Source organism: Pseudophryne corroboree, chromosome 3, assembly GCF_028390025.1.
Source record: "Pseudophryne corroboree isolate aPseCor3 chromosome 3, aPseCor3.hap2, whole genome shotgun sequence".
NCBI classification, from domain to species: domain Eukaryota; kingdom Metazoa; phylum Chordata; class Amphibia; order Anura; family Myobatrachidae; genus Pseudophryne; species Pseudophryne corroboree.
In genome coordinates, this window is record NC_086446.1 from 440,276,152 (window position 1) to 440,294,465 (window position 18,314).

Below are 18,314 nucleotides of genomic sequence, written 5' to 3' on the forward strand. Positions count from 1 at the left end.
GCATTGCTAACTCAGTCGGTAAAGCATGAGACTCTTAATCTCAGGGTCGTGGGTTCGAGCCCCACATTGGGTGGATGTTTTTTTTCTTTTCCTGTACCATTGTATGTGGAACACTGTCAACTTGCCCCACCACAGCGCAAATGGCTGTCCTCACTTTCACAAAATGCACTGCCATATCAGCAAAAACTCAGGACTGCATTGGCCGGGAATCGAACCCAGGCCTCCCGCGTGGCAGGCGAGAATTCTACCACTGAACCACCAATGCTCCACAGATACTTAATTTTACACTTACTCGTGTACTTTAGTGTATGAAATAAAGCAGGAGTGTCAGGATGCCTTGCCTTGCCATCACCTCCATACATTCTCAACCAAGCCTGGCTAGCTCAGTCGGTAGAGCATGAGACTCTTAATCTCAGGGTCGTGGGTTCGAGCCCCGCGTCGGGCGGATGTTTTTTCTTTTCCTGTACTATTGTATGTGGAACACTGTATACTTGCACCAACACAGCGCAAATGGCTGTCCTCACTTTCACAAAATGCACTGCCCTATCAGCAAAAACTCAGGAATGTATTGACCGGGAATTGAACCCGGCCTCCTACGTGGCCGGCTAGATTTCTACCACTGAAACACCAATGATCCACAGATGCTTAATTTTAGACTTACTCATGTACTTTAGTGTACAAAACAAAGCAGGAGAGTCAGGATGCCTTGCCTTGCCATCACCACAACTCCTCGGTTACCAAGCATTGCTAACTCAGTCGGTAAAGCATGAGACTCTTAATCTCAGGGTTGTGGGTTCGAGCCCCACATTGGGCGGATGTTTTTTTTCTTTTCCAGTACCATTGTATGTGGAACACTGTCAACTTGCACCACCACAGCGCAAATGGCTGTCCTCACTTTCACAAAATGCACTGCCATATCAGCAAAAATTCAGGACTGCATTGGCCGGAAATCGAACCCGGGCTTCCCGCGTGGCAGGGGAGAATTCTACCACTGAACCACCAATGCTCCACAGATACTTAACTTTACACTTACTCGTGTACTTTAGTGTATGAAATAAAGCAGGAGTGTCAGGATGCCTTGCCATCACCTCCATACATTCTCAACCAAGCCTGGCTAGCTCAGTCGGTAGAGCATGAGACTCTTAATCTCAGGGTCGTGGGTTCGAGCCCCACGTTGGGCGGATGTTTTTTCTTTTCCTGTACCATTGTATGTGGAACACTGTCAACTTGCACCACCACAGCGCAAATGGCTGTCCTCACTTTCACAAAATACACTGCCATATCAGCAAAAACTCAGGACTGCATTGGCCGGGAATCGATTCCGGGCCTCACGAGTGGCAGGCGAGAATTCTACCACTGAACCACCAATGCTCCACAGATGCCTAATTTTACACTTACTCATGTACTTTAGTGTATAAAACAAAGCAGGAGTGTCAGGATGCCTTGCCTTGCCATCACCTCCAAGCCTACGTAACCATGCCCGACTAGCACAGTCGCTAGAGCATAAGACTATTAATCTTAGGGTCATGTATTTGAGCTCCATGTTGGGCAGTTGTTTTTTTCTCTTCCTGTACCATTGTATGTGGAACAGTGTATACTTGCATCACCACAGCGCAAATGGCTGTCCTCACTTTCACAAAATGCACTGCCCTATCAGCAAAAACTCAGGAATGTATTGACCGGGAATTGAACCCGGCCTCCCACGTGGCCGGCTAGATTTCTACCACTGAACCACCAATGATCCACAGATGCTTAATTTTAGACTTACTCATGTACTTTAGTGTACAAAACAAAGCAGGAGAGTCAGGATGCCTTGCCTTGCCATCACCACAACTCCTCGGTTACCAAGCATTGCTAACTCAGTCGGTAAAGCATGAGACTCTTAATCTCAGGTTCGTGGGTTCGAGCCCCACATTGGGTGGATGTTTTTTTTCTTATCCTGTACCATTGTATGTGGAACACTGTCAACTTGCCCCACCACAGCGCAAATGGCTGTCCTCACTTTCACAAAATGCACTGCCATATCAGCAAAAACTCAGGACTGCATTGGCCGGGAATCGAACCAAAGCCTCCCGCGTGGCAGGCGAGAATTCTACCACTGAACCACCAATGCTCCACAGATACTTAATTTTACACTTACTCGTGTACTTTAGTGTATGAAATAAAGCAGGAGTGTCAGGATGCCTTGCCTTGCCATCACCTCCATAGATTCTCAAACAAGCCTGGCTAGCTCAGTCGGTAGAGCATGAGACTCTTAATCTCAGGGTCGTGGGTTCGAGCCCCATGTTGGGTGGATGTTTTTTCTTTTCCTGTACCATTGTATGTGGAACACTGTATACTTGCACCACCACAGCGCAAATGGCTGTCCTCACTTTCACAAAATGCACTGCCCTATCAGCAAAAACTCAGGAATGTATTGACCGGGAATTGAACCCGGCCTCCCACGTGGCCGGCTAGATTTCTACCACTGAACCACCAATGATCCACAGATGCTTAATTTTAGACTTACTCATGTACTTTAGTGTACAAAACAAAGCAGGAGAGTCAGGATGCCTTGCCTTGCCATCACCACAACTCCTCGGTTACCAAGCATTGCTAACTCAGTCGGTAAAGCATGAGACTCTTAATCTCAGGGTCGTGGGTTCGAGCCCCACATTGGGCGGATGTTTTTTTTCTTTTCCTGTACCATTGTATGTGGAACACTGTCAACTTGCCCCACCACAGCGCAAATGGCTGTCCTCACTTTCACAAAATGCACTGCCATATCAGCAAAAACTCAGGACTGCATTGGCCGGAAATCGAACCCAAGCCTCCCGCGTGGCAGGCAAGAATTCTACCACTGAACCACCAATGCTCCACAGATACTTAATTTTACACTTACTCGTGTACTTTAGTGTATAAAACAAAGCTGGAGTGTCAGGATGACTTGCCTTGCCATCACCTCAATACATTCTCAACCAAGCCTGGCTAGCTCAGTCGGTAGAGCATGAGACTCTTAATCTCAGGGTCGTGGGTTCGAGCCCCACATTGGGCGGATGTTTTTTCTTTTCCTGTACCATTGTATGTGGAACAGTGTCAACTTGCACCACCACAGCGCAAATGGCTGTCCTCACTTTCACAAAATACACTGCCATATCAGCAAAAACTCAGGACTGCATTGGCCGGGAATCGATTCCGGGTCTCACGCGTGGCAGGCGAGAATTCTACCACTGAACCACCAATGCTCCACAGATGCCTAATTTTACATTATCATGTACTTTAGTGTATAGAACAAAGCAGGAGTGTCAGGATGCCTTGCCTTGCCATCACCTCCAAGTCTACGTAACCAAGCCCGACTAGCACAGTCGCTAGAGCATAAGACTATTAATCTTAGGGTCATGTATTTGAGCTCCATGTTGGGCAGTTGTTTTTTTTCTCTTCCTGTACCATTGTATGTGGAACAGTGTATACTTGCATCACCACAGCGCAAATGGCTGTCCTCACTTTCACAAAATGCACTGCCCTATCAGCAAAAACTCAGGAATGTATTGACCGGGAATTGAACCCGGCCTCCCACGTGGCCGGCTAAATTTCTACCACTGAACCACCAATGATCCACAGATGCTTAATTTTAGACTTACTCATGTACTTTAGTGTACAAAACAAAGCAGGAGAGTCAGGATGCCTTGCCTTGCCATCACCACAACTCCTCGGTTACCAAGCATTGCTAACTCAGTCGGTAAAGCATGAGACTCTTAATCTCAGGGTCGTGGGTTCGAGCCCCACATTGGGCGGATGTTTTTTTTCTTTTCCTGTACCATTGTATGTGGAACACTGTCAACTTGCACCACCACAGCGCAAATGGCTGTCCTCACTTTCACAAAATGCACAGCCATATCAGCAAAAATTCAGGACTGCATTGGCCGGAAATCGAACCCGGGCCTCCCGCGTGGCAGGCGAGAATTCTATCACTGAACCACCAATGCTCCACAGATACTTAATTTTACACTTACTCGTGTACTTTAGTGTATGAAACAAAGCAGGAGTGTCAGGATGACTTGCCTTGCCATCACCTCCATACATTCTCAACCAAGCCTGGCTAGCTCAGTCGGTAGAGCATGAGACTCTTAATCTCAGGGTCGTGGGTTCGAGCCCCACGTTGGGCGGATGTTTTTTCTTTTCCTGTACCATTGTATGTGGAACAGTGTCAACTTGCACCACCACAGCGCAAATGGCTGTCCTCACTTTCACAAAATACACTGCCATATCAGCAAAAACTCAGGACTGGATTGGCCGGGAATCGATTCCGGGCCTCACGCGTGGCAGGCGAGAATTCTACCACTGAACCACCAATGCTCCACAGATGCCTAATTTTACACTTACTCATGTACTTTAGTGTATGAAATAAAGCAGGAGTGTCAGGATGCCTTGCCTTGCCATCACCACAACTCCTCGGTTACCAAGCATTGCTAACTCAGTCGGTAAAGCATGAGACTCTTAATCTCAGGGTCGTGGGTTCGAGCCCCACATTGGGCGGATGCATTTTTTCTTTTCCTGTACCATTGTATGTGGAAGGGCTGTAACACACTGGCCGGTTTCTCCCGGATGGCAAAAAGCCGGACAAACTTTGTCCGGCTTTTTGCAATCCGGGAGAAACCGGCAGAGTCTGTCACACAGGACGGCTTTGAGCCGTGTGTAATGCTGTGCGCATGCGCAGCATCAGACACGGCTTGAGAAAAAACCGTTGTGTGTGAAAGCTCCCCTTCACACACACGGTTCATTGGCTGCAAAGACGGCCCGGCGGCCGCCCGGCCGCCGGACCTTCCAGTGGTGAGACCCGGCTGCAACCCGGCAGCCGGGCTGGGGCCGTGCAGTGTGAAGGGACCCTAGCCCTCACACTGTTAACTACAATGCCGGCACGGGAAAAAGCCGTCCGGCTTTTTCCCGGCCGGCAAAAGCCGGGTAGTGTGTTTCAGCACATACACTGTCAACTTGCACCACCACAGCGCAAATGTCTGTCCTCACTTTCACAAAATGCACTGCCATATCAGCAAAAATTCAGGACTGCATCAGCCTGAAATCAAACCCGGGCCTCCCACGTGGCAGGTGAGAATTCTACCGCTGACCCACCAATGCTCCACAGATACTTAATTTTACACTTACTCGTGTACTTTAGTGTATGAAACAAAGCAGGAGTGTCAGGATGCCTTCCCTTGCCATCACCTCCATACATTCTCAACCAAGCCTGGCTAGCTCAGTCGGTAGAGCATGAGACTCTTAATCTCAGGGTCGTGGGTTCGAGCCCCACATTGGGTGGATGTTTTTTCTTTTCCTGTACCATTGTATGTGGAACACTGTATACTGCACCACCAAAGCGCAAATGGCTGTTCTCACTTTCACAAAATGCACTGCCCTATCAGCAAAAACTCAGGAATGTATTGACCGGGAATTGAACCCGGCCTCCCACGTGGCCGGCTAGATTTCTACCACTGAACCACCAATGATCCACAGATGCTTAATTTTAGACTTACTCATGTACTTTAGTGTACAAAACAAAGCAGGAGAGTCAGGATGCCTTCCCTTTCCATCACCACAACTCCTCGGTTACCAAGCATTGCTAACTCAGTCGGTAAAGCATGAGACTCCTAATCTCAGGGTCGTGGGTTCGAGCCCCACATTGGGCGGATGTTTTTTTTCTTTTCCTGTACCATTGTATGTGGAACACTGTCAACTTGCACCACCACAGCGCAAATGGCTGTCCTCACTTTCACAAAATGCACTGCCATATCAGCAAAAACTCAGGACTGCATTGGCCAGGAATCGAACCCTGGCCTTACGCGTGGCAGGCAATAATTCTACCACTGAACCACCAATGCTCCACAGATGCCTAATTTTACACTTACTCATGTACTTTAGTGTATAAAACAAAGCAGGAGTGTCAGGATGCCTTGCCTTGCCATCACCTCCAAGCCTACGTAACCAAGCCCGACTAGCACAGTCGCTAGAGCATAAGACTATTATTCTTAGGGTCATGTATTTGAGCTTCATGTTGGGCAGTTGTTTTTTTCTCTTCCTGTACCATTGTATGTGGAACAGTGTATACTTGCATCACCACAGCGCAAATGGCTGTCCTCACTTTCACAAAATGCACTGCCCTATCAGCAAAAACTCAGGAATGTATTGACCGGGAATTGAACCCGGCCTCCCACGTGGCCGGCTATATTTCTACCACTGAACCACCAATGATCCACAGTTGCTTAATTTTAGACTTACTCATGTACTTTAGTGTACAAAACAAAGCAGGAGAGTCAGGATGCCTTGCCTTGCCATCACCACAACTCCTCGGTTACCAAGCATTGCTAACTCAGTCGGTAAAGCATGAGACTCTTAATCTCAGGGTCGTGGGTTCGAGCCCCACATTGGGCGGATGTTTTTTTTCTTTTCCTGTACCATTGTATGTGGAACACTGTCAACTTGCACCACCACAGCGCAAATGGCTGTCCTCACTTTCACAAAATACACTGCCATATCAGCAAAAACTCAGGACTGCATTGGCCGGGAATCGATTCCGGGCCTCACGCGTGGCAGTCGAGAATTCTACCACTGAACCACCAATGCTCCACAGATGCCTAATTTTACACTTACTCATGTACTTTAGTGTATAAAACAAAGCAGGAGTGTCAGGATGCCTTGCCTTGCCATCACCTCCATACATTCTCAACCAAGCCTGGCTAGCTCAGTCGGTAGAGCATGAGACTCTTAATCTCAGGATCGTGGGTTCGAGCCCCACATTGGGCGGATGTTTTTTTTCTTTTCCTGTACCATTGTATGTGGAACACTGTCAACTTGCAACACAACAGCGCAAATGGCTGTCCTCACTTTCACAAAATGCACTGCCATATCAGCAAAAACTCAGGACTGCATTGGCCGGGAATCGAACCCGGGCCTCCCGCATGGCAGGCGAGAATTCTACCACTGAACCACCAATGCTCCACAGGTACTTAATTTTACACTTACTCGTGTAATTTAGTGTATGAAACAAAGCAGGAGTGTCAGGATGCCTTGCCTTGCCTTGCCATCACCTCCATACATTCGCAACCAAGCCTGGCTAGCTCAGTCGGTAGAGCATGAGACTCTTAATCTCAGGGTCGTGGGTTAGAGCCCCACGTTGGGCGGATGTTTTTTCTTTTCCTGTACTATTGTATGTGGAACACTGTATACTTGCACCACCACAGCGCAAATGGCTGTCCTCACTTTCACAAAATACACTGCCATATCAGCAAAAACTCAGGACTGCATTGGCCGGGAATCGATTCCGGGCCTCACGCGTGGCAGTCGAGAATTCTACCACTGAACCACCAATGCTCCACAGATGCCTAATTTTACACTTACTCATGTACTTTAGTGTATAAAACAAAGCAGGAGTGTCAGGATGCCTTGCCTTGCCATCACCTCCATACATTCTCAACCAAGCCTGGCTAGCTCAGTCGGTAGAGCATGAGACTCTTAATCTCAGGGTCGTGGGTTCGAGCCCCACATTGGGCGGATGTTTTTTTTCTTTTCCTGTACCATTGTATGTGGAACACTGTCAACTTGCAACACAACAGCGCAAATGGCTGTCCTCACTTTCACAAAATGCACTGCCATATCAGCAAAAACTCAGGACTGCATTGGCCGGGAATCGAACCCGGGCCTCCCGCATGGCAGGCGAGAATTCTACCACTGAACCACCAATGCTCCACAGGTACTTAATTTTACACTTACTCGTGTAATTTAGTGTATGAAACAAAGCAGGAGTGTCAGGATGCCTTGCCTTGCCTTGCCATCACCTCCATACATTCGCAACCAAGCCTGGCTAGCTCAGTCGGTAGAGCATGAGACTCTTAATCTCAGGGTCGTGGGTTAGAGCCCCACGTTGGGCGGATGTTTTTTCTTTTCCTGTACCATTGTATGTGGACCACTGTCAACTTGCACCACCACAGCGCAAATGGCTATCCTCACTTTCACAAAACACACTGCCATATCAGCAAAAACTCAGGACTGCATTGGCCAGGAATCGATTCCGGGCCTCACGCGTGGCAGGCGAGAATTCTACCACTGAACCACCAATGCTCCATAGATGCCTAATTTTACACTTACTCATGTACTTTAGTGTATAAAACAAAGCAGGAGTGTCAGGATGCCTTGCCTTGCCATCACCTCCAAGCCTACGTAACCAAGCCCGACTAGCACAGTCGCTAGAGCATAAGACTATTAATCTTAGGGTCATGTATTTGAGCTCCATGTTGGGCAGTTGTTTTTTTCTCTTCCTGTACCATTGTATGTGGAACAGTGTATACTTGCATCACCACAGCGCAAATGGCTGTCCTCACTTTCACAAAATGCACTGCCCTATCAGCAAAAACTCAGGACTGCATTGGCCGGGAATCGAACCCGGGGCTCCCGCTTGGCAGGCGAGAATTCTACCACTGAACCACCAATGATCCACAGATGCTTAATTTTAGACTTACTCATGTACTTTAGTGTACAAAACAAAGCAGGAGAGTCAGGATGCCTTGCCTTGCCATCACCACAACTCCTCAGTTACCAAGCATTGCTAACTCAGTCGGTAAAGCACGAGGCTCTTAATCTCAGGGTCGTGGGTTCGAGCCCCACATTGGGCGGATGTTTTTTTTCTTTTCCTGTACCATTGTATGTGGAACACTGTCAACTTGCACCACCACAGCGCAAATGGCTGTCCTCACTTTCACAAAATGCACTGCCATATCAGCAAAAACTCAGGACTGCATTGGCCGGGAATCGAACCCGGGGCTCCCGCTTGGCAGGCGAGAATTCTACCACTGAACCACCAATGCTCCACAGATACTTAATTTTACACTTACTCGTGTACTTTAGTGTATGAAACAAAGCAGGAGTGTCTGGATGCCTTGCCTTGCCTTGCCATCACCTCCATGCATTCACAACCAAGCCTGGCTAGCTCAGTCGGTAGAGCATGAGACTCTTAATCTCAGGGTCGTGGGTTTGACCCCAACGTTGGGCGGATGTTTTTTCTTTTCCTGTACCATTGTATGTGGAACACTGTATACTTGCACCACCACAGCGCAAATGGCTGTCCTCACTTTCACAAAATACACTGCCATATCAGCAAAAACTCAGGACTGCATTGGCCGGGAATCGATTCCGGGCCTCACGCGTGGCAGGCGAGAATTCTTCCACTGAACCACCAATGCTCCACAGATGCCTAATTTTACACTTACTCATGTACTTTAGTGTATAAAACAAAGCAGGAGTGTCAGGATGCCTTGCCTTGCCATCACCTCCAAGCCTACGTAACCAAGCCCGACTAGCACAGTCGCTAGAGCATAAGACGATTAATCTTAGGGTCATGTATTTGAGCTCCATGTTGGGCAGTTGTTTTTTTCTCTTCCTGTACCATTGTATGTGGAACAGTGTATACTTGCATCACCACAGCGCAAATGGCTGTCCTCACTTTCACAAAATGCACTGCCCTATCAGCAAAAACTCAGGAATGTATTGACCGGGAATTGAACCCGGCCTCCCACGTGGCCGGCTAGATTTCTACCACTGAACCACCAATGATCCACAGATGCTTATTTTTAAACTTACTCATGTACTTTAGTGTACAAAACAAAGCAGGAGAGTCAGGATGCCTTCCCTTTCCATCACCACAACTCCTCGGTTACCAAGCATTGCTAACTCTGTCGGTAAAGCATGAGACTCTTAATCTCAGGGTCGTGCGTTCGAGCCCCACATTGGGCGGATGTTTTTTTTCTTTTCCTGTACCATTGTATGTGGAACACTGTCAACTTGCACCACCACAGCGCAAATGGCTGTCCTCACTTTCACAAAATGCACTGCCATATCAGCAAAAACTCAGGACTGCATTGGCCGGGAATCGAACCCGGGCCTCCCGCGTGGCAGGCGAGAATTCTACCACTGAACCACCAATGCTCCACAGATACTTAATTTTACACTTACTCGTGTACTTTAGTGTATGAAACAAAGCAGGAGTGTCAGGATGCCTTGCCATCACCTCCATACATTCACAACCAAGCCTGGCTAGCTCAGTCGGTAGAGCATGAGACTCTTAATCTCAGGGTCGTGGGTTTGAGCCCCACGTTGGGCGGATGTTTTTTCTTTTCCTGTACCATTGTATGTGGAACACTGTATACTTGCACCACCACAGCGCAAATGGCTGTCCTCACTTTCACAAAATACACTGCCATATCAGCAAAAACTCAGGACTGCATTGGCCGGGAATCGATTCTGGGCCTCACGCGTGGCAGGCGAGAATTCTACCACTGAACCACCAATGCTCCACAGATGCCTAATTTTACACTTACTCATGTACTTTAGTGTATGAAATAAAGCAGGAGTGTCAGGATGCCTTGCCTTGCCATCACCACAACTCCTCGGTTACCAAGCATTGCTAACTCAGTCGGTAAAGCATGAGACTCTTAATCTCAGGGTCGTGGGTTCGAGCCCCACATTGGGCGGATGCATTTTTTCTTTTCCTGTACCATTGTATGTGGAAGGGCTGTAACACACTGGCCGGTTTCTCCCGGATGGCAAAAAGCCGGACAAACTTTGTCCGGCTTTTTGCAATCCGGGAGAAACCGGCAGAGTCTGTCACACAGGACGGCTTTGAGCCGTGTGTAATGCTGTGCGCATGCGCAGCATCAGACACGGCTTGAGAAAAAACCGTTGTGTGTGAAAGCTCCCCTTCACACACACGGTTCATTGGCTGCAAAGACGGCCCGGCGGCCGCCCGGCCGCCGGACCTTCCAGTGGTGAGACCCGGCTGCAACCCGGCAGCCGGGCTGGGGCCGTGCAGTGTGAAGGGACCCTAGCCCTCACACTGTTAACTACAATGCCGGCACGGGAAAAAGCCGTCCGGCTTTTTCCCGGCCGGCAAAAGCCGGGTAGTGTGTTTCAGCACATACACTGTCAACTTGCACCACCACAGCGCAAATGTCTGTCCTCACTTTCACAAAATGCACTGCCATATCAGCAAAAATTCAGGACTGCATCAGCCTGAAATCAAACCCGGGCCTCCCACGTGGCAGGTGAGAATTCTACCGCTGACCCACCAATGCTCCACAGATACTTAATTTTACACTTACTCGTGTACTTTAGTGTATGAAACAAAGCAGGAGTGTCAGGATGCCTTCCCTTGCCATCACCTCCATACATTCTCAACCAAGCCTGGCTAGCTCAGTCGGTAGAGCATGAGACTCTTAATCTCAGGGTCGTGGGTTCGAGCCCCACATTGGGTGGATGTTTTTTCTTTTCCTGTACCATTGTATGTGGAACACTGTATACTGCACCACCAAAGCGCAAATGGCTGTTCTCACTTTCACAAAATGCACTGCCCTATCAGCAAAAACTCAGGAATGTATTGACCGGGAATTGAACCCGGCCTCCCACGTGGCCGGCTAGATTTCTACCACTGAACCACCAATGATCCACAGATGCTTAATTTTAGACTTACTCATGTACTTTAGTGTACAAAACAAAGCAGGAGAGTCAGGATGCCTTCCCTTTCCATCACCACAACTCCTCGGTTACCAAGCATTGCTAACTCAGTCGGTAAAGCATGAGACTCCTAATCTCAGGGTCGTGGGTTCGAGCCCCACATTGGGCGGATGTTTTTTTTCTTTTCCTGTACCATTGTATGTGGAACACTGTCAACTTGCACCACCACAGCGCAAATGGCTGTCCTCACTTTCACAAAATGCACTGCCATATCAGCAAAAACTCAGGACTGCATTGGCCAGGAATCGAACCCTGGCCTTACGCGTGGCAGGCAATAATTCTACCACTGAACCACCAATGCTCCACAGATGCCTAATTTTACACTTACTCATGTACTTTAGTGTATAAAACAAAGCAGGAGTGTCAGGATGCCTTGCCTTGCCATCACCTCCAAGCCTACGTAACCAAGCCCGACTAGCACAGTCGCTAGAGCATAAGACTATTATTCTTAGGGTCATGTATTTGAGCTTCATGTTGGGCAGTTGTTTTTTTCTCTTCCTGTACCATTGTATGTGGAACAGTGTATACTTGCATCACCACAGCGCAAATGGCTGTCCTCACTTTCACAAAATGCACTGCCCTATCAGCAAAAACTCAGGAATGTATTGACCGGGAATTGAACCCGGCCTCCCACGTGGCCGGCTATATTTCTACCACTGAACCACCAATGATCCACAGTTGCTTAATTTTAGACTTACTCATGTACTTTAGTGTACAAAACAAAGCAGGAGAGTCAGGATGCCTTGCCTTGCCATCACCACAACTCCTCGGTTACCAAGCATTGCTAACTCAGTCGGTAAAGCATGAGACTCTTAATCTCAGGGTCGTGGGTTCGAGCCCCACATTGGGCGGATGTTTTTTTTCTTTTCCTGTACCATTGTATGTGGAACACTGTCAACTTGCACCACCACAGCGCAAATGGCTGTCCTCACTTTCACAAAATACACTGCCATATCAGCAAAAACTCAGGACTGCATTGGCCGGGAATCGATTCCGGGCCTCACGCGTGGCAGTCGAGAATTCTACCACTGAACCACCAATGCTCCACAGATGCCTAATTTTACACTTACTCATGTACTTTAGTGTATAAAACAAAGCAGGAGTGTCAGGATGCCTTGCCTTGCCATCACCTCCATACATTCTCAACCAAGCCTGGCTAGCTCAGTCGGTAGAGCATGAGACTCTTAATCTCAGGATCGTGGGTTCGAGCCCCACATTGGGCGGATGTTTTTTTTCTTTTCCTGTACCATTGTATGTGGAACACTGTCAACTTGCAACACAACAGCGCAAATGGCTGTCCTCACTTTCACAAAATGCACTGCCATATCAGCAAAAACTCAGGACTGCATTGGCCGGGAATCGAACCCGGGCCTCCCGCATGGCAGGCGAGAATTCTACCACTGAACCACCAATGCTCCACAGGTACTTAATTTTACACTTACTCGTGTAATTTAGTGTATGAAACAAAGCAGGAGTGTCAGGATGCCTTGCCTTGCCTTGCCATCACCTCCATACATTCGCAACCAAGCCTGGCTAGCTCAGTCGGTAGAGCATGAGACTCTTAATCTCAGGGTCGTGGGTTAGAGCCCCACGTTGGGCGGATGTTTTTTCTTTTCCTGTACTATTGTATGTGGAACACTGTATACTTGCACCACCACAGCGCAAATGGCTGTCCTCACTTTCACAAAATACACTGCCATATCAGCAAAAACTCAGGACTGCATTGGCCGGGAATCGATTCCGGGCCTCACGCGTGGCAGTCGAGAATTCTACCACTGAACCACCAATGCTCCACAGATGCCTAATTTTACACTTACTCATGTACTTTAGTGTATAAAACAAAGCAGGAGTGTCAGGATGCCTTGCCTTGCCATCACCTCCATACATTCTCAACCAAGCCTGGCTAGCTCAGTCGGTAGAGCATGAGACTCTTAATCTCAGGGTCGTGGGTTCGAGCCCCACATTGGGCGGATGTTTTTTTTCTTTTCCTGTACCATTGTATGTGGAACACTGTCAACTTGCAACACAACAGCGCAAATGGCTGTCCTCACTTTCACAAAATGCACTGCCATATCAGCAAAAACTCAGGACTGCATTGGCCGGGAATCGAACCCGGGCCTCCCGCATGGCAGGCGAGAATTCTACCACTGAACCACCAATGCTCCACAGGTACTTAATTTTACACTTACTCGTGTAATTTAGTGTATGAAACAAAGCAGGAGTGTCAGGATGCCTTGCCTTGCCTTGCCATCACCTCCATACATTCGCAACCAAGCCTGGCTAGCTCAGTCGGTAGAGCATGAGACTCTTAATCTCAGGGTCGTGGGTTAGAGCCCCACGTTGGGCGGATGTTTTTTCTTTTCCTGTACCATTGTATGTGGACCACTGTCAACTTGCACCACCACAGCGCAAATGGCTATCCTCACTTTCACAAAACACACTGCCATATCAGCAAAAACTCAGGACTGCATTGGCCAGGAATCGATTCCGGGCCTCACGCGTGGCAGGCGAGAATTCTACCACTGAACCACCAATGCTCCATAGATGCCTAATTTTACACTTACTCATGTACTTTAGTGTATAAAACAAAGCAGGAGTGTCAGGATGCCTTGCCTTGCCATCACCTCCAAGCCTACGTAACCAAGCCCGACTAGCACAGTCGCTAGAGCATAAGACGATTAATCTTAGGGTCATGTATTTGAGCTCCATGTTGGGCAGTTGTTTTTTTCTCTTCCTGTACCATTGTATGTGGAACAGTGTATACTTGCATCACCACAGCGCAAATGGCTGTCCTCACTTTCACAAAATGCACTGCCCTATCAGCAAAAACTCAGGACTGCATTGGCCGGGAATCGAACCCGGGGCTCCCGCTTGGCAGGCGAGAATTCTACCACTGAACCACCAATGATCCACAGATGCTTAATTTTAGACTTACTCATGTACTTTAGTGTACAAAACAAAGCAGGAGAGTCAGGATGCCTTGCCTTGCCATCACCACAACTCCTCAGTTACCAAGCATTGCTAACTCAGTCGGTAAAGCACGAGGCTCTTAATCTCAGGGTCGTGGGTTCGAGCCCCACATTGGGCGGATGTTTTTTTTCTTTTCCTGTACCATTGTATGTGGAACACTGTCAACTTGCACCACCACAGCGCAAATGGCTGTCCTCACTTTCACAAAATGCACTGCCATATCAGCAAAAACTCAGGACTGCATTGGCCGGGAATCGAACCCGGGCCTCCCGCGTGGCAGGCGAGAATTCTACCACTGAACCACCAATGCTCCACAGATACTTAATTTTACACTTACTCGTGTACTTTAGTGTATGAAACAAAGCAGGAGTGTCAGGATGCCTTGCCATCACCTCCATACATTCACAACCAAGCCTGGCTAGCTCAGTCGGTAGAGCATGAGACTCTTAATCTCAGGGTCGTGGGTTTGAGCCCCACGTTGGGCGGATGTTTTTTCTTTTCCTGTACCATTGTATGTGGAACACTGTATACTTGCACCACCACAGCGCAAATGGCTGTCCTCACTTTCACAAAATACACTGCCATATCAGCAAAAACTCAGGACTGCATTGGCCGGGAATCGATTCTGGGCCTCACGCGTGGCAGGCGAGAATTCTACCACTGAACCACCAATGCTCCACAGATGCCTAATTTTACACTTACTCATGTACTTTAGTCTATAAACCAAAGCAGGATTGTCAGGATGCCTTGCCTTGCCATCACCTCCAAGCCAACGTAACCTAGCCCGACTAGCACAGTCGCTAGAGCATAAGACTATTAATCTTAGGGTCATGTATTTGAGCTCCATGTTGGGCAGTTGTTTTTTTCTCTTCCTGTACCATTGTATGTGGAACAGTGTATACTTGCATCACCACAGCGCAAATGGCTGTCCTCACTTTCACAAAATGCACTGCCCTATCAGCAAAAACTCAGGAATGTATTGACCGGGAATTGAACCCGGCCTCCCACGTGGCCGGCTAGATTTCTACCACTGAACCACCAATGATCCACAGATGCTTATTTTTAAACTTACTCATGTACTTTAGTGTACAAAACAAAGCAGGAGAGTCAGGATGCCTTCCCTTTCCATCACCACAACTCCTCGGTTACCAAGCATTGCTAACTCAGTCGGTAAAGCATGAGACTCTTAATCTCAGGGTCGTGGGTTCGAGCCCAACATTGGACGGATGTTTTTTTTCTTTTCCTGTACCATTGTATGTGGAACACTGTCAACTTGCCCCACCACAGCGCAAATGGCTGTCCTCACTTTCACAAAATGCACTGCTATATCAGCAAAAACTCAGGACTGCATTGGCCGGGAATCAAACTCGGGCCTCCTGCGTGGCAGGCGAGAATTCTACCACTGAACCACCAATGCTCCACAGATACTTAATTTTACACTTACTCGTGTACTTTAGTGTATGAAACAAAGCAGGAGTGTCAGGATGCCTTGCCTTGCCATCACCTCCATATATTCTCAACCAAGCCTGGCTAGCTCAGTCGGTAGAGCATGAGACTCTTAATCTCAGGGTCGTGGGTTCGAGCCCCACGTTGGGCGGATGTTTTTTCTTTTCCTGTACCATTGTATGTGGAACACTGTATACTTGCACCACCACAGCGCAAATGGCTGTCCTCACTTTCACAAAATACACTGCCATATCAGCAAAAACTCAGGACTGCATTGGCCGGGAATCGATTCTGGGCCTCACGCGTGGCAGGCGAGAATTCTACCACTGAACCACCAATGCTCCACAGATGCCTAATTTTACACTTACTCATGTACTTTAGTCTATAAACCAAAGCAGGATTGTCAGGATGCCTTGCCTTGCCATCACCTCCAAGCCAACGTAACCTAGCCCGACTAGCACAGTCGCTAGAGCATAAGACTATTAATCTTAGGGTCATGTATTTGAGCTCCATGTTGGGCAGTTGTTTTTTTCTCTTCCTGTACCATTGTATGTGGAACAGTGTATACTTGCATCACCACAGCGCAAATGGCTGTCCTCACTTTCACAAAATGCACTGCCCTATCAGCAAAAACTCAGGAATGTATTGACCGGGAATTGAACCCGGCCTCCCACGTGGCCGGCTAGATTTCTACCACTGAACCACCAATGATCCACAGATGCTTATTTTTAAACTTACTCATGTACTTTAGTGTACAAAACAAAGCAGGAGAGTCAGGATGCCTTCCCTTTCCATCACCACAACTCCTCGGTTACCAAGCATTGCTAACTCAGTCGGTAAAGCATGAGACTCTTAATCTCAGGGTCGTGGGTTCGAGCCCAACATTGGACGGATGTTTTTTTTCTTTTCCTGTACCATTGTATGTGGAACACTGTCAACTTGCCCCACCACAGCGCAAATGGCTGTCCTCACTTTCACAAAATGCACTGCTATATCAGCAAAAACTCAGGACTGCATTGGCCGGGAATCAAACTCGGGCCTCCTGCGTGGCAGGCGAGAATTCTACCACTGAACCACCAATGCTCCACAGATACTTAATTTTACACTTACTCGTGTACTTTAGTGTATGAAACAAAGCAGGAGTGTCAGGATGCCTTGCCTTGCCATCACCTCCATATATTCTCAACCAAGCCTGGCTAGCTCAGTCGGTAGAGCATGAGACTCTTAATCTCAGGGTCGTGGGTTCGAGCCCCACGTTGGGCGGATGTTTTTTCTTTTCCTGTACCATTGTATGTGGAACACTGTATACTTGCACCACCACAGCGCAAATGGCTGTCCTCACTTTCACAAAATACACTGCCATATCAGCAAAAACTCAGGACTGCATTAATCGGGAATCGATTCCGGGCCTCACGCGTGGCAGGCGAGAATTCTACCACTGAACCACCAATGCTCCACAGATGCCTAATTTTACACTTACTCATGTACTTTAGTGTATAAAAAAAAGCAGGAGTGTCAGGATGCCTTGCCTTGCCATCACCTCCAAGCCTACGTAACCAAGCCCGACTAGCACAGTCGCTAGAGCATAAGACTATTAATCTTAGGGTCATGTATTTGAGCTCCATGTTGGGCAGTTGTTTTTTTCTCTTCCTGTACCATTGTATGTGGAACAGTGTATACTTGCATCATTACAGCGCAAATGGCTGTCCTCACTTTCACAAAATGCACTGCCCTATCAGCAAAAACTCAGGAATGTATTGACCGGGAATTGAACCCGGCCTCCCACGTGGCCGGCTAGATTTCTACCACTGAACCACCAATGATCCACAGATGCTTAATTTTAGACTTACTCATGTACTTTAGTGTACAAAACAAAGCAGGAGAGTCAGGATGCCTTCCCTTTCCATCACCACAACTCCTCGGTTACCAAGCATTGCTAACACAGTCGGTAAAGCATGAGACTCTTAATCTCAGGGTCGTGGGTTCGAGCCCCACATTGGGCAGATGTTTTTTTTCTTTTCCTGTACCATTGTATGTGGAACACTGTCAACTTGCACCACCAAAGCGCAAATGGCTGTACTCACTTTCACAAAATGCACTGCCATATCAGCAAAAACTCAGGCCTCCCGCGTGGAAGGCGAGAATTCTACCACTGAACCACCAATGCTCCACAGGTACTTAATTTTACACTTACTCGTGTACTTTAGTGTATGAAACAAAGCAGGAGTGTCAGGATGCCTTGCCTTGCCTTGCCATCACCTCCATGCATCCGCAACCAAGCCTGGCTAGCTCAGTCGGTAGAGCATGAGACTCTTAATCTCAGGGTCGTGGGTTAGGGCCCCATGTTGGGCGGATGTTTTTTC

General features: G+C 48.0%; 32 non-coding genes across 32 annotated transcripts; 21 read left to right on the plus strand and 11 right to left on the minus strand.

Annotated features, from left to right (window-relative positions):
* Positions 1-194: 194 nt before the first annotated feature.
* TRNAG-GCC (transfer RNA glycine (anticodon GCC)) lies at positions 195-265 on the minus strand. The gene has a single exon. It is a non-coding gene; the product is annotated as a tRNA-Gly (tRNA).
* A 107-nt stretch (positions 266-372) lies between these two features.
* On the plus strand, positions 373-445 carry TRNAK-CUU (transfer RNA lysine (anticodon CUU)). Its single transcript has one exon. It is a non-coding gene; the product is annotated as a tRNA-Lys (tRNA).
* A 663-nt stretch (positions 446-1,108) lies between these two features.
* TRNAK-CUU (transfer RNA lysine (anticodon CUU)) lies at positions 1,109-1,181 on the plus strand. Its single transcript has one exon. It is a non-coding gene; the product is annotated as a tRNA-Lys (tRNA).
* A 1,039-nt stretch (positions 1,182-2,220) lies between these two features.
* On the plus strand, positions 2,221-2,293 carry TRNAK-CUU (transfer RNA lysine (anticodon CUU)). Its single transcript has one exon. It is a non-coding gene; the product is annotated as a tRNA-Lys (tRNA).
* A 668-nt stretch (positions 2,294-2,961) lies between these two features.
* TRNAK-CUU (transfer RNA lysine (anticodon CUU)) lies at positions 2,962-3,034 on the plus strand. The gene has a single exon. It is a non-coding gene; the product is annotated as a tRNA-Lys (tRNA).
* An 860-nt stretch (positions 3,035-3,894) lies between these two features.
* On the minus strand, positions 3,895-3,965 carry TRNAG-GCC (transfer RNA glycine (anticodon GCC)). The gene has a single exon. It is a non-coding gene; the product is annotated as a tRNA-Gly (tRNA).
* Positions 3,966-4,072: 107 nt separating this feature from the next.
* Positions 4,073-4,145, plus strand: TRNAK-CUU (transfer RNA lysine (anticodon CUU)). The gene has a single exon. It is a non-coding gene; the product is annotated as a tRNA-Lys (tRNA).
* Positions 4,146-5,222: 1,077 nt separating this feature from the next.
* Positions 5,223-5,295, plus strand: TRNAK-CUU (transfer RNA lysine (anticodon CUU)). Its single transcript has one exon. It is a non-coding gene; the product is annotated as a tRNA-Lys (tRNA).
* Positions 5,296-5,590: 295 nt separating this feature from the next.
* On the plus strand, positions 5,591-5,663 carry TRNAR-CCU (transfer RNA arginine (anticodon CCU)). The gene has a single exon. It is a non-coding gene; the product is annotated as a tRNA-Arg (tRNA).
* Positions 5,664-6,704: 1,041 nt separating this feature from the next.
* TRNAK-CUU (transfer RNA lysine (anticodon CUU)) lies at positions 6,705-6,777 on the plus strand. The gene has a single exon. It is a non-coding gene; the product is annotated as a tRNA-Lys (tRNA).
* A 121-nt stretch (positions 6,778-6,898) lies between these two features.
* TRNAG-GCC (transfer RNA glycine (anticodon GCC)) lies at positions 6,899-6,969 on the minus strand. The gene has a single exon. It is a non-coding gene; the product is annotated as a tRNA-Gly (tRNA).
* Positions 6,970-7,081: 112 nt separating this feature from the next.
* Positions 7,082-7,154, plus strand: TRNAK-CUU (transfer RNA lysine (anticodon CUU)). Its single transcript has one exon. It is a non-coding gene; the product is annotated as a tRNA-Lys (tRNA).
* Positions 7,155-7,451: 297 nt separating this feature from the next.
* On the plus strand, positions 7,452-7,524 carry TRNAK-CUU (transfer RNA lysine (anticodon CUU)). The gene has a single exon. It is a non-coding gene; the product is annotated as a tRNA-Lys (tRNA).
* A 121-nt stretch (positions 7,525-7,645) lies between these two features.
* TRNAG-GCC (transfer RNA glycine (anticodon GCC)) lies at positions 7,646-7,716 on the minus strand. Its single transcript has one exon. It is a non-coding gene; the product is annotated as a tRNA-Gly (tRNA).
* A 112-nt stretch (positions 7,717-7,828) lies between these two features.
* TRNAK-CUU (transfer RNA lysine (anticodon CUU)) lies at positions 7,829-7,901 on the plus strand. The gene has a single exon. It is a non-coding gene; the product is annotated as a tRNA-Lys (tRNA).
* Positions 7,902-8,391: 490 nt separating this feature from the next.
* Positions 8,392-8,462, minus strand: TRNAG-GCC (transfer RNA glycine (anticodon GCC)). The gene has a single exon. It is a non-coding gene; the product is annotated as a tRNA-Gly (tRNA).
* A 301-nt stretch (positions 8,463-8,763) lies between these two features.
* On the minus strand, positions 8,764-8,834 carry TRNAG-GCC (transfer RNA glycine (anticodon GCC)). Its single transcript has one exon. It is a non-coding gene; the product is annotated as a tRNA-Gly (tRNA).
* Positions 8,835-9,880: 1,046 nt separating this feature from the next.
* Positions 9,881-9,951, minus strand: TRNAG-GCC (transfer RNA glycine (anticodon GCC)). Its single transcript has one exon. It is a non-coding gene; the product is annotated as a tRNA-Gly (tRNA).
* Positions 9,952-10,053: 102 nt separating this feature from the next.
* Positions 10,054-10,126, plus strand: TRNAK-CUU (transfer RNA lysine (anticodon CUU)). The gene has a single exon. It is a non-coding gene; the product is annotated as a tRNA-Lys (tRNA).
* Positions 10,127-11,203: 1,077 nt separating this feature from the next.
* TRNAK-CUU (transfer RNA lysine (anticodon CUU)) lies at positions 11,204-11,276 on the plus strand. The gene has a single exon. It is a non-coding gene; the product is annotated as a tRNA-Lys (tRNA).
* Positions 11,277-11,571: 295 nt separating this feature from the next.
* Positions 11,572-11,644, plus strand: TRNAR-CCU (transfer RNA arginine (anticodon CCU)). The gene has a single exon. It is a non-coding gene; the product is annotated as a tRNA-Arg (tRNA).
* A 1,041-nt stretch (positions 11,645-12,685) lies between these two features.
* Positions 12,686-12,758, plus strand: TRNAK-CUU (transfer RNA lysine (anticodon CUU)). The gene has a single exon. It is a non-coding gene; the product is annotated as a tRNA-Lys (tRNA).
* A 121-nt stretch (positions 12,759-12,879) lies between these two features.
* TRNAG-GCC (transfer RNA glycine (anticodon GCC)) lies at positions 12,880-12,950 on the minus strand. Its single transcript has one exon. It is a non-coding gene; the product is annotated as a tRNA-Gly (tRNA).
* Positions 12,951-13,062: 112 nt separating this feature from the next.
* Positions 13,063-13,135, plus strand: TRNAK-CUU (transfer RNA lysine (anticodon CUU)). Its single transcript has one exon. It is a non-coding gene; the product is annotated as a tRNA-Lys (tRNA).
* Positions 13,136-13,432: 297 nt separating this feature from the next.
* On the plus strand, positions 13,433-13,505 carry TRNAK-CUU (transfer RNA lysine (anticodon CUU)). The gene has a single exon. It is a non-coding gene; the product is annotated as a tRNA-Lys (tRNA).
* Positions 13,506-13,626: 121 nt separating this feature from the next.
* Positions 13,627-13,697, minus strand: TRNAG-GCC (transfer RNA glycine (anticodon GCC)). Its single transcript has one exon. It is a non-coding gene; the product is annotated as a tRNA-Gly (tRNA).
* Positions 13,698-13,809: 112 nt separating this feature from the next.
* TRNAK-CUU (transfer RNA lysine (anticodon CUU)) lies at positions 13,810-13,882 on the plus strand. The gene has a single exon. It is a non-coding gene; the product is annotated as a tRNA-Lys (tRNA).
* A 490-nt stretch (positions 13,883-14,372) lies between these two features.
* On the minus strand, positions 14,373-14,443 carry TRNAG-GCC (transfer RNA glycine (anticodon GCC)). Its single transcript has one exon. It is a non-coding gene; the product is annotated as a tRNA-Gly (tRNA).
* Positions 14,444-14,744: 301 nt separating this feature from the next.
* Positions 14,745-14,815, minus strand: TRNAG-GCC (transfer RNA glycine (anticodon GCC)). Its single transcript has one exon. It is a non-coding gene; the product is annotated as a tRNA-Gly (tRNA).
* A 102-nt stretch (positions 14,816-14,917) lies between these two features.
* TRNAK-CUU (transfer RNA lysine (anticodon CUU)) lies at positions 14,918-14,990 on the plus strand. The gene has a single exon. It is a non-coding gene; the product is annotated as a tRNA-Lys (tRNA).
* Positions 14,991-16,029: 1,039 nt separating this feature from the next.
* Positions 16,030-16,102, plus strand: TRNAK-CUU (transfer RNA lysine (anticodon CUU)). Its single transcript has one exon. It is a non-coding gene; the product is annotated as a tRNA-Lys (tRNA).
* Positions 16,103-17,141: 1,039 nt separating this feature from the next.
* Positions 17,142-17,214, plus strand: TRNAK-CUU (transfer RNA lysine (anticodon CUU)). Its single transcript has one exon. It is a non-coding gene; the product is annotated as a tRNA-Lys (tRNA).
* Positions 17,215-18,314: the final 1,100 nt, after the last annotated feature.